This window comes from Spermophilus citellus (assembly GCF_964194105.1).
Source record: "Spermophilus citellus genome assembly, chromosome: 2".
Lineage (NCBI taxonomy): Eukaryota > Metazoa > Chordata > Mammalia > Rodentia > Sciuridae > Spermophilus > Spermophilus citellus.
This window is the reverse complement of record NC_138183.1, coordinates 198,303,920-198,317,303: the sequence shown is the minus strand read 5'-3', so window position 1 is coordinate 198,317,303 and position 13,384 is coordinate 198,303,920. Positions and strand designations below refer to the sequence as shown.

General features: G+C 34.1%; 2 pseudogenes across 2 annotated transcripts; both read left to right on the top strand.

Moving 5' to 3' along the window:
• Window positions 1-1,443: 1,443 nt before the first annotated feature.
• On the top strand, window positions 1,444-2,391 carry LOC308642072 (olfactory receptor 56B2-like; annotated as a pseudogene). The gene has a single exon. The product of its transcript is annotated as an olfactory receptor 56B2-like (transcript).
• Window positions 2,392-11,559: 9,168 nt separating this feature from the next.
• LOC308634651 (olfactory receptor 56B2-like) lies at window positions 11,560-12,537 on the top strand (annotated as a pseudogene). The gene has a single exon. The product of its transcript is annotated as an olfactory receptor 56B2-like (transcript).
• Window positions 12,538-13,384: the final 847 nt, after the last annotated feature.

Genomic DNA, 13,384 nt, shown 5'->3' with positions numbered 1-13,384 from the left:
AAATTTATTGAGAGAGAGTGTTATGGTTTGTGTGTGAGGTATCCCCCAAAAGCCCATGAGTGAGAAAATACAAGAAAGTTTAGAGGTGAAATGATTGAGTTATGAGAGCCTTAACCTAATCAGTACATTAATCCCCATAGTGGGGATTAACTGGGTGGTAAATGTAGGGTAGGGTGTGGCTAGAGGAGGTGCATCCCTGAGGACTTGGCTATGAAGTAAATATTTTTCTCTTGGTGAGTGGAGCTCACTCTCTGCTTCCCAGTGCCTTGTTCCCAATGCCTTGTTCCCAATGCCTTGTTCCCAGCTGCTTTCCTCTGACACACACTTCTGCTATGATGTTCTGCCTCCCCTAGCCTAGAGTAATGGAGCCGACCATCTATGGATTGAGACTTCCAAGACTGTGAGCCCCCAAATAAACTTTTCCTCCTCTAAAATTGTTCTCATCAGCTCTTTAGACCAAAGCAGAAAAAAGCTAAGACAGAAATGAACAAGTAAAGATGGTAGTTTTTTCAGCAATTAGAGACAATGTTGAAGATAAGAGATAGATATATTATACTATTTCATTTATTTTGTAGATATTTAAAAATTTGGAATAAAATTTTTCTATAAAAAGATAAAGGTCATCTACCATTTTAGCTCTTAACATTTTGCTTACCTTTGGGGATGAGGAAAGGAGAAAACAATTTTCAGGGAGCACAAGAGAAGCTGGTCTGTTTCTTGCTAAAGAAGTGTTTTTACTGTGTAATCATGCACAGCTGGGATATACCTCAACATTGCAGTGATTGCCCAGTGTGTGTGAGACTCCAATACCACTTAAATATTAACTATTAAAATTGCATCTCAATTCCACCATAATTAATTATAACATACATATGTTTCTTTAAATTTATATCTCTACACACATCCAACACACACTCACACACTCACACACACACACACACACACAGGCCTAATATCTCAAGTATATAACTTTAAAAAAGTTACTATGTAACCTCCAGCAGCAGAAGTTTCATACATAAAAACCTTTATTGTGTCTTCACTTTATATCTCTAAAGCAACCAATTCATTAGCAAAGCTAAACCTCACAGTCAGTGATATCAGATCAACTTCGTCTTCTGCAGCTATTGTGACCTATAACATGAATGATCTTTAACACAGTCCTGATTTTCTCTAATAGTCAGTTCTTTAATTAGAAACATGGAAAAAAATATTACCTGATTTATGGAATTTTAAAATGGTTTATAGAATAAATGAATGGATTGTGTCTCCTATTAGAGTTTCTTTTTTCATAAGAAAGAAATAAAAAAGTGAGTGAAAGGATGAGAACATGAAAGAGACTAAATTCTCCTTTATATTATGATCCTGGGTTGGACAATTTCCAACACTCTCACACTGACAGTTAAGAGGTGTAACATTCAGCTTTTTTTTTTTCTATTACTAAGGATGTTCCAGGATCTCAGAGATTCCAACAGCTCTCAGTTCCAGGTCTCTGAGTTTGTTCTGATGGGATTCCCAGGCATCCACAGCTGGCGGCACTGGCTCTCCCTACCCCTGGCTCTGCTCTACCTCTTAGCCCTGGGGCCAACATCCTGATCCTGATCACCATCTACCAAGAGGCAAGTCTGCATCTGCCCATGTACCATTACCTGGGCATCCTGGCTGTGGTGGACATGGGCCTGGCTACCACCATCATGCCCAAGATTTTGGCCATCTTATGGTTTAATGCTAAGGCCATCAGCCTCTCTGAGTGCTTTGCTCAGATGTATGCCATCCATTGGTTTGTGACCATGGAGTCAGGCATCTTTGTCTCATGGCTATAGATAGGTATGTGGCCATTTGCCAACCACTGAGATATCCATCAATAGTTACTGACTCTTTTGTGATCAAAGCAACTATGTTCATGGCAGTCTGCTTTCAATTTCAGTGCCCATCTTAGCTGCTCAGAGAAATTACTGTCTTCATAATCAAATTGAGCACTGTCTTTGTTCTAATCTTGGAGTCACTAGCCTCTCCTGTGATGACAGGAAAATCAACAGTATCAATCAGATATTTCTGGCTTGGACGATTATGGGAAGTGATCTAGGTTTGATTATCGTATCATATGTTTTGATTCTTCAGTCTGTACTGAAGCTCAACTCCAAAGAAGCTGCATCCAAGGCCCTAAATACCTGCACTTCCCACCTCATCTTAATTCTCTTCTTCTACACTGTCATTGTTGTTGTTTCTGTCACTCATAGTGGAGGAATGAAACTTCCCCTCATCCCAGCTCTACTCAATGTTCTACACAATGTTATCCCCCCTGCCCTCAACCCCATGGTGTATGCCCTCAGGAACAAGGAGCTCAGGCAGGGCTTATGCAAGGTGCTTGGGGTGAACAGCAAGGGCAACTAACATGGACAAGACATGCTTCTTATTTTCTCCACATAGTTATTCATTATAGTCTTCAGTGACTACAAATACTAAAAGTAAATAATAGGGATACAGTAGCATCTTTTCAGTTTTCATAGGGAAGCTGTGGCAGCAATAAAGCTTCTGAACAAGACATGTGGAGCTAATATTTGAGTAAGTATTTACTTACATGCAAAAATCTCATGACAAGAGTAACATAATGATGCTATTTGTTTCAAGGAATCCAAGGGGAAGATGTTAAGAGTTTACATTTCATTATGTTACGTGTTTTCCATGACTAGAATGTTCAAACAATGTTGAGGAAATATGGTTAGTGCAAATATTTGAGAATATCTACTATTAAAATTGAATGCACTGTACTTTTATTTTGATGTAATTACTGATAAGGTAGGATCATTTTTAATTTATTTGTTGATACATTATAATTACATGTAATAATGAGATTCATTGTGACATATTTGTACACACATATAACAATATTAGAAACTTTCATGCCCCAGTACTTCCCCTTTTCCTCTCCTCTTCTGCCACTGAATTCCCTTTCTCAACTCTATATGTCTCCCTTGTAATTTCATGAGAATCCCATTTTTTTCACCCATTTTTTTCCTAACTTCCACATATGAGAGAAAACGTACAACTCTTGACTATCTGAGTCTGGCTTATTTCACCTAACACATGCTGTCAGTTTTCTTTCATTTTCCCAAAAATGCCATAATTTCATTCTCCTTTGAGGCTGAATAAAACTTCATTGTGTGCATATGTGTGTGTGTGTGTATGTGTGTGTGTGTGTGTGTGTGTGTGTGTGTGTCTGTATCACCTTTTCTTTATGCATTCACCTATCAACAGACACCTAGACTTGTTAAATAACTTGGGTATTGTGAATTGCACTGTTATAAAAATGGATGTGCTTGGGCTGGAGTTGTGGCTCAGTTGTGGATCCCTTGCCTTGCATGTGTGAGGCAGTAGGTTCAATCCTCAGCATCTCATAAAAATAAATAAATAAACTATGTATTGTATCCATACATCTAAAAAATGGGTATGCACTACATGTCACTATAGTAGGAATATCCATAGAATGCAAGCTTTAATTCTTTTGGATAATTACTGAGGAGCAATATAGCTGTGTCATACAATGATTCTTATCCTAGCCTTTTAAAAAATGTTTTGTTAGTGCATTATAGGTGCACATAATAGTGGTGTTAATTTTGACATAGTCACACATGCATGGAATGTAACTTGCTCCATTTTAGTTCCCAGTATTTTCTCTTTCCTTTCTCTCCTTCATTTCCTTGTTCCCTTTCATCTACTCTATTGGTCTTCCTTCTATTTGTTTGTTTTTAAAGTGATGAATTATACATATAAACAAAAATAGAATTGCATATGGTATATTTACTTACATGCATAGCATTATTTGGTCATTTCATTACTTTTCTTACTCCTGATCTCTTCCCCTCAATCCCTACCTCTACTCCACAGATCTTCCTTGTATTTTCATGGGATTCCTCCCACACACCCACTTTTTCCGTTATTTTACTCTAGTTTTTCTGTGTATTGAAGAAAACATTTGACCTTTGACTTTTTGAGGCTGGCATATTTCACTTAGCATGGTGTTCCATTATTTGCCAGCAAATGCTATAATTTCATTCTGTTTATCACTAACACTCCATTGTGCATACATACCATATTTTATCTGTTCATTTGTTGTTGTTGAGATATAAAATTGTACCATAGCTGTGAAAATTTTAGACCATTTCTCAGTATTTGTAATGATGATAGGTCCCAGCATTTAACTCTGGTGTGTAGATCTAACATCACTGAAATCATGCGTGAGAACAAAAACTTGTACATGATTGTTTATGGTAACACTATTAGTCAAAAAATGAAAGCATGCTATATATAATTAAGTTGCTGAATGAATGAACAAATTTAGATATATTTATCTGTACAAAACAAGATTATTTCATCAAGAAATAACTGTGAGATAAAAGATATCAGTGTCACTATACTCACTATTTTGCAATTTGTGATGTATCCTATCACATTGTCTTGTAAATCTTGATATACACAATAAAACTTTATTTTTAAAAGTTCAACTCAATTAAGGAGTTAAGGGCTTGATAAATACTACAAAATCAAATCCAAACTTTAGTACAGGAATAATTCAAAATAATTAAAAAATAAAAGAACCAAATGAACAAAACTGACAAAGTACTGGTACATGCTACCCACACACTTATTTCTATACATTTTTCCACATTTTTTTAATTGTTGTAGTGGAGTTGTACATAATGATGGGATTTGTTGTTATGTACATGCACACAATATAACCATATATTTTGACCAATATCACTCCTTAGCACTTCCCCACTCCTTCTCTACCTTTGTGGAACCCCCCCACATTTCTTTTCCTTTTTCCTCTGTACCTTCCAAACGTGAGAGAAAACTAACAAACTTTGATGCTCTCATTTTGGCTTATTTCATTTAACATAATGGTCTCCAGTTCCATCCATTTTTCTGGAAGTGACATAATTTCATTTTTCTTTATGGCTGAATAAAACTCCACTGTGCATATATACCACATTTTCTTTCTTGGTTCATCTTTTGATGACATCTAGGTTAGTTTTATAGTCGGTATTGTTATAAATATGGGTATGAATGTGTCACTATAGTATGATGACTTTAATTCTTTTGAATAACTACTGAGGAGTGGTATACATGGGTCGTATGGTAGTTTCATACCTAGTCTTTTGAGGAACCTGCATATTGATCTCCATAATGGTTGTAGTCATTACCATCCCACCAACAATGTAAAAGTGTTCCTATTTATCCACTTACTCTCACTATTTATTATTATTTGTATTCTTGAAGACTGCCATTCTGACTAGTGTGAGATTAAACCTCAGTGTAGTTTTGATTTTCATTTTCTTAATTGCTAATGAATTGAATATTTTCATACATTTATTGACCTTTCATATTTCTTTTAAAAAATGTCTGTTTACTTCATTTCCCAATTTATTAATTGGGATATTTGCTTTTTGTGGTGTTATGGGTTTTTTTTTTTAGTTCTTCATTTATTCTTGATATTAATCCTCTGTCAGAAGAGTGGCTACCAAAGATATTTTTTCCATTCTGTACATTCTTTCTTCATATTCCTAAAGGTCTCTTTAGCTTTGCAGAAGTCCTTGATTTTGTTTAAATGCTTTTGTTTGTTCCTTTTAGTTACATATTATAGTACAGTATATTTTGGCATATTTATACAAACTTGGAGACGTCTTTAGTTTTATGCCATCTAATTAATCAACTTTTGACTATTTCCTGAATTTAGGGCTCCTACTGAGAAAGTCATTGCCTGTTCTTATATACTGGAGTGTTGACCCTACATATTCTTCTAGGGGTTTTATAGGTTTCTGGTCTAACTTCCAGGTCTTTGATCCACTTTGAATTGATTTTTGTGCAGGATGAAAGATAAAGGTCTTCTATATGTGGATAGCAAGTTTTCTCCAAAACCATTTGTTTAAAAAAATGTCTTTTTTCCAATGTATGTTTTAGGTACCTTTGTCAAATTTCAGTAAAAAAAAAAGTTTACCTGTATTTTTTATGAGTTTCTCTGATGTCATAATATTCATCATCAACCTCACTTGAAAATAAATTTTTGAAAACCAAAATCCATGTTATCTAATGCCTTTTTTTCATAGTTATGTGCCTGCTTTGGGGGGTACTAAGTACTATAAACTTATGAAACTGTAAATGAATAAAGAAACATATGAATACATGTGTGTGAGTGATTAAAATATTCTATACAGAAATGCTTTTATTCCCAACAGGCCTTAAGCAGAAACAATCTGAAATAATAGGAAAATCATGGATTTTCATTCAAATTATCTTGTGTTCATTCTCATTCCCCTCCATCTACACATGGCCACCCTCAAGCACATGCACTGACATAGGCATAAGAAATTATTCATGTATTAATGTGATATCATGCAGCCAGTAAAGATAAAAAGCAGCCGCTCTTTTCCTCCTTCCATGTGAATTATCTTGATTTATATTAGCATCTGTGTCTTGAAGCTGTTAAATATCCTTTGGGGTTTTGTTTAAAGGCTTACTTCAATCCTACAGATATCAAGGGATTTAGATATTGGGGGCTATGCATGTATAAATGTTGCAGAATTCTGATTTTTTAAAATACCCAACCTTGTTTGTTTGGACCAGATTGTATTCAGCTGACTGTTTTTTTCATCCATAAATTAGGTAATAAAGGGCCTGAAAAGGCAGACAAAGTAGTGTCAAGATTCTTTTTGTTGTTGTTAATAGCACACTGACAAGAGCTTTTGTTCATGTGAACACTGTTTGAGTATATAGAGTATATATTAAGTGATTATAATGTTGTCAGAAATGCAAATTGATTTCCACCACCCAGTTGAAGGCATAAATTTTGTAAAAGATGGGTTTGTCTTGGAAAATGTTAATTTCCCAAGTTCTCACATTGCAATTCAAGGTGACTTTTCATGGTCATTGTGAATATCTATTCTTTCCCTGACCAAAGAAGAATAACTGGATGCTAGAAGACAGGTTAAATTATCCCATGGTGAGTTAAAATAGCTAGAGCGGAGTTTGTGACCATTTTAGAACTCTATTACTTCTTCCCTGAATTCATTTGTTACTCAAAAAAAATCTAATTTATTTTCTTCATAGCAAGTCTCTCTAGAGAATACTTATGACTATTTCATCCACTTTTGATGGCAAAACTGACTTAGATGAGCCCACTACCAAAAGATTTGACCATGGGTTGTAAGGATTGAGGATGATCAAGTGTGGACACAAACTTATTGTTTTGAATAATACTGATATGAATTCAGACTACAGATGCTTTGAAAGTTGTACTTTCTATGGTGATTTTGCATTTATTGTTATTACTTCAATGAACACACTCACTCATAGCATAATATGAGTCTGTTTTCCCCACAGAAAAGTAAACTCAAACAGTATTGAAAACACTTTAAATTTGTACTGAGACAATCTAATTTATTAGTAGTTATTGCCACATTGCCGGGCATCAACTTGGACCTTTATTCAGCAATTTGATATGTTGAAGATAATAAATAGATGTTCTCATGTATTAGAAGTTAAAAGTATACTCATGAAGGAATCATGTATCATGTGGGTCATAAATAGGACATTTATCTCATTATTAGGAAATAAATTAGTCAGAATATAGCACAAATCATCTCAAAGATGTATTTCCTATTCTCTACTCACAAGTATTTATATTTCTCCTAATTTTCTACTTGGTTTCTATTGTCAAAACAAATATGAGCTAAGATTTGAGCATTCAAATAAATTGAGACAAAGTAATAAATAATGATCTTACATTTTTCAGCAATCTGTGACAATTTTGCACTTAAGAGATGGTGTATAAATTTTTTTTTGTAGATATTTAAAATTATTTTAATAAAAGATTGAACAGAAAGGCAAAGTTGATCTACAGCATTAGCTCTTGCTTGGCTGCCTTGGAGGAGAAGGGAAACACACAGTGGTGTTCAAGAGCATGACAGAAGAGAATCCATTTCTTATTCACATGAAAATATTCACTGCTTGTTCATGAAATGAACTTTAATGTTTTCTGCATCCATTTTTGTGTCCTTTTGATACACAGTGCATATTTAAACTAGTAAGAATTCATTTCAAATTATAGCTTGTTTTTATAGTAATCAATTATAAGTTATGTATGGCTTAGTTTTATATATATCTGCATATACATGTATGAAAGGATTAATTTCATTTTTAATGAAAATTTTTCAAGTAAATTTGAAAAATGTATTATTGAGCACAAACAGTAGATAAAAATTAACAAACCAGACAGAAAAAAATTTTGATGACAAGTTTGGCACATAAGGAAATATTTTATTATTTACAAATTCATCTTAATCAGTGTTTATAATATAAATTACTTGGTTTTTGTTAACCTTGTAATTATGACCGTAGTCCTTAACAGTGCTGTAGGATAGGAAACAAAGCATCAGATAAAATGCTCTAATTAAGTAGATTCCCCATATTTCAATTTTATACTGTGGATAAATACAGCGAGGAAGCCAATTTCAATTTTTCCTATTATTTTACATGTGGGAAATAGTCAAACTGATAAATACATATAATAAAACAATTTGGCATTATCAGCTTGAATTACACTGTGTCAAGCATGTTATCCACTGATTCTGAACATGATCTTGAGACAATGTTTCATGTCTTTGGTTTCTAAAATTGAGTGACTTTGATGTTTCTTACTAACTTTTTTCCAAGGTTTTAATGTTTGTGTAGTTTGTGATTGACAAGAGATCTTTAGATATATTTTGGCTTATGGTTTTGTTTGTATATCTTTTTATTGCATGTCTATACATTTTTGCAAATACATTCTATAAATTGTATCTATGAAGTATGATGACTTATAAAAAGTCTTAAAAAATTGATTTTACTGCCCAAACCAGGACCTTTGATTTGACTGGTTCCTAAATTTTTGCTTTCTTGGGTTTCTTTACTTCTTTCTTTTTTATGATAATAATTTTTCTGGGCAATGTACTTCTTCTGACGATCTATGAGGTAGACATATTAAATTTCTTGTAGATATTTTAATCTTTTCAAAGAAACAATATGTATCTCCTGATTTAATAATTTTTAAAATCTATTATGATATAATATTCATTGATTCATTAATCTGCTCATTAATTCTCAAATGGTATTTAGCTATATACATCATGCCTTGTTAGATGCTGCAAATATAAAGAACATACAATATGTTCAAATATTATAGTTGTGTTTTGATGGGTGATTCAAAACTATAAACAGGTAATCAGGTACCATTATATTCAAATAACAACAGAGGTAGATTCCATCAGCCTATATATTCCCTCCTACAAGCCTTCCAATTTCCTAGTTACATGATATTATGCTGATCTGAAGTGTGGTCAGCTATCTTCTCCAAAAGAGCTGAGTTTTCCTGTGAAAGGGATTACTGAGGCTGGATGTGATGGGGTGGAGGGTGAGGTCACAGCATCAAAGAAAGAACTGCAAAATCACAAAGCAAAAGGATGTTAGCATGATGTGAATAGAAAATGAGAAATAACAACTGAAGAGAACTCTGATCTGGCAGAATACCAGCAATGTTTCTGGTATAAGAACATTTGTCTTTTCCCTTTAGAAGTTGTTCTTGATCACCTACTTGCCATTCCTGTATATTCCTGCATGATTCTCACATCTTATTATAACACAAGAAAAGAGCTTTGAGCAATACTCCTATTAAAATATTCATCCTGTTTCTTTGCTGCTTCCAGAAGAAGTTGTCTTCTCATTGTCACTCTTCAGTGCAAAACAGGGAAGTAGGGAAAGGACAGCAAATGAGGAACAATGAGCTATGTCTGATTTGTCCGCCAGCCTAAGTAATATAAACTATCTTCTTTTAATGTCTGAAAGTCTATTCAAAGTAGACATTTCAACTAATAATATGTACACATGTACTTTATATATGAACAAGGCCAAAGATGAGGCACTCTAAAAGAAGGGGGTTTGAATCAACATTCACATTGAAGTATGACATTCTCAGTAACCTTTTGTTACTCAAGCCTAAGACGCTCTTTGCCATTTCTTTATTTCAACAATTTGTATATTGGTGTGGCTACTTTTAAAAAATAATGAAGTGTTTTTGAAAGACATGTGAACAGTGCTAATTATGAATATCTACGAAGAAGCAAAGAGGTTAGAGAAGAGCACTCAAAATTGATCCTCTCAACTGATGCTCACTCATCCACAGTCTTGGTACAGCTTTCCAAAGCCCTTTATTAAGTCTGAGTGAGTTGTCAAAGATAAAAAGATTCAAATATGAACTTTAGAACAAAAGTCTGAATTCATAGTAAAAAATAAGCAGAAAATTGTGTAGTAAGTAACTCTAAAACAAATTTATGAAAATAAATGAGGAAAACACAGAAATTGTGGTGATAATATATGTTAAAAAATAAATACATTTCTATAATTAATTTTTTTAATAATGTAACTTCATTTATTTTAAGGACAAATGAGGATGTTATTGGGGTTAAGATGAATGTACTCACCAAGTCTACACCTATACTGCATCTTCTGTTGGTTCTATCATTCTAACCACAATATTTTAAAACATTGTGTGTATAAATAATTTTTATTCTAAAAATTTGAAATCTTCAAATAGAAATATAATGTACATGGTAACATCTGTTAAGAGCACATAGTGGACATCCTTTTCTAATTTTTGCACTAAAATATTAGCAAATGATTATATTAAAGAAGTCTCTGAAGTATAGAATGTTTTAATATTAGTAAGTCATTTACCAAAACAGTTTATAAATGCATATATTTTGCTCTTTGTTTTTTTAAGTCATGCCCATTTATTGAATCATGATTTACGGACTTTAAGAACTAACAATATGCCTAAGTTACTGTAAAACATTGTGGATTTAATATACTTAAGCAAAAATAAATAATCGTTTGAATTTAAAGATCACTGGGGCTTTCAAGCTATTTTATGTACTTTCATAGTTGCTCAGCTTTAGGAAGGTATAGAAAGTTTTAGTACATCACTGTCCTTAGTATTCTTTGCCTCATACAAGCTTACCAAAATTTAAAAGAGCACATTGGGACTTTATAAATTCTCAAATACCTGAATGAACAAATAATTTTTTAATGTGTCAGATAATCTAAGTTCTTAAAGAAGTCTACATGCATGAAAGCCTCAAGAAGATCTGGATATTAGGTCTCTGAAGCAACCAAATTATCAGCAAAGCCAAATCTCACGGTCAAACAATGATCAGATAATGTTCAAATTGTTCTAATTCAATGAGTTTCTACTTGGAAGGTCATGGACAAAGTACTGATTTTCCCTAATAGTCTATTTGTCATTTATGAGATGAAGGAAAAAATGAGCCACATTATGTATTTTAGGAATGAGGCTGAGAATGTTACACTTATCACAGTTCCACTGTTGTAAGAAAAGTAAGTATGAGTGTCAGGATGAGAATAATAAAGATACATTGTCAATGACAAAGAACCATTATCCTGGGGTTTTCCAACACTCTCAGTGATATTTAGGAGGAGTAACATTAAACTTTTTTTTCCTTTTACTAAAGGATGTTCCAGGATCTCAGAGATTCCAACAGCTCTCAGTTCCAGGTCTCTGAGTTTGTTCTGATGGGATTCCCAGGCATCCACAGCTGGCAGCGCTGGCTCTCCCTACCCCTGGCTCTGCTCTACCTCTTGGCTCTTGGGGCCAACATCCTGATCCTGACCACCATGTACCAAGAGGCAAGTCTGCATCAGCCCATGTACCAATTCCTGGGCATCCTGGCTGTGGTGGACATGGGCCTGGCTACCACCATCATGCCCAAGATTTTGGCCATCTTATGGTTTAATGCTAAGGCCATCAGCCTCTCTGAGTGCTTTGCTCAGATGTATGCCATCCATTGTTTTGTGGCCATGGAGTCAGGCATCTTTGTCTCATGGCTATAGATAGGTATGTGGCCATTTGCCAACCACTGAGATATCCATCAATTGTTACTGACTCTTTTGTGATCAAAGCAACTGTGTTCATGGAAATTAAAAACAGTCTGTGTCCAATTTCAGTGCCTATGTTAGCTGCTCAGAGAAATTACTGTTCTCATAACCAAATTGAGCACTGTCTTTGTACTAATCTTGGAGTCACTAGCCTCTCCTGTGATGTCAGGAAAATCAACAGTATCAATCAGATATTTCTGGCTTGGACGGTTATGGGAAGTGATCTGGGTTTGATTATTGTATCATATGCTTTAATCTTTCAGTCTGTAATCTTTCAACTCTTTGGAGTTGAAGCTCAATTTCAAAGAAGCTGCATCCAAGGACTTAAGTACCTGCACTTCCTACCTCATCTTAATTCTCTTCTTCTACACTGTCATTGTTGTTGTTTCCATCACTCATAGTGGAGGGAAGGAACTTCCCCTCATCCCAGTTCTACTCAATGTGCTACACAATGTTATCCCTCCTTCCCTCAACCCCATGGTGTATGCCCTCAGGAACAAAGAACTCGGGCAGGGCTTATGTAAGGTGCTTGGCCTGAACATCAAGAGCATCTAACATAGAGGAGATACTCAGTCTCTTTATTTACTCCATATGCTCACCCTTTACATTTATCAATGACTGTGATTATGAAGTTAATAATATTGACACTGTGGCAGGTTTTCAGTTATCACAAGTAATTCATGGCAACAATTATACTTGCAGAAGAAGACATGAGAATTTTTATTTGAAATATTTGTGTGTCGAGCAAAAATCTTCCAGACAACAAATACCATATTAATGATGCTATTTGTTTCAAGGAATCCAAGGAAAAGATATAGGGAATATATTTTTCACTATGTTTCATGGCTGCAATGGGCAGAATTTCCAGAGGATGTTGAATAGATATGGTTGAATCAGTTACTTACCAATATTTACTATTAAATTAGAGAGTTTAGTCTTTTTTATGTAATTACTGATAAGGTGGAAATTACTTTTGCACTTTTTTATGTGCCTTATCATGTGTCCTTATTTTTAATTAATTTATATTTTATTAGTGAATTATAGTAATGTGTAATACTGTGGCTTATATTGACATAATCATGCATGTATAAAAAATAATGTATTCCACTTCAGTTCCCTGTACTTTCTTTTTTCCTTCCCACTTTGCTCCTATCCCCTTTCCTCTACTCTATCCTTCTACGTATTTAGTTTGTTTCCTAAAATTGGTGCTTTACAAATGTACATAAAGGTGAAATTCACTATGGCATATTCTTATATGTACACAGTACAATTTGGTCAATTTTATTCCATTATTCCTCTCTTTCCCTGTTCCCTGTCATCTGCAATCATATTCTGCTGATATTCTTTCTATTTTTATGGGACTATGAACACTCTTTTTCCTTAGTTTGGTCTAGCTTCTGTA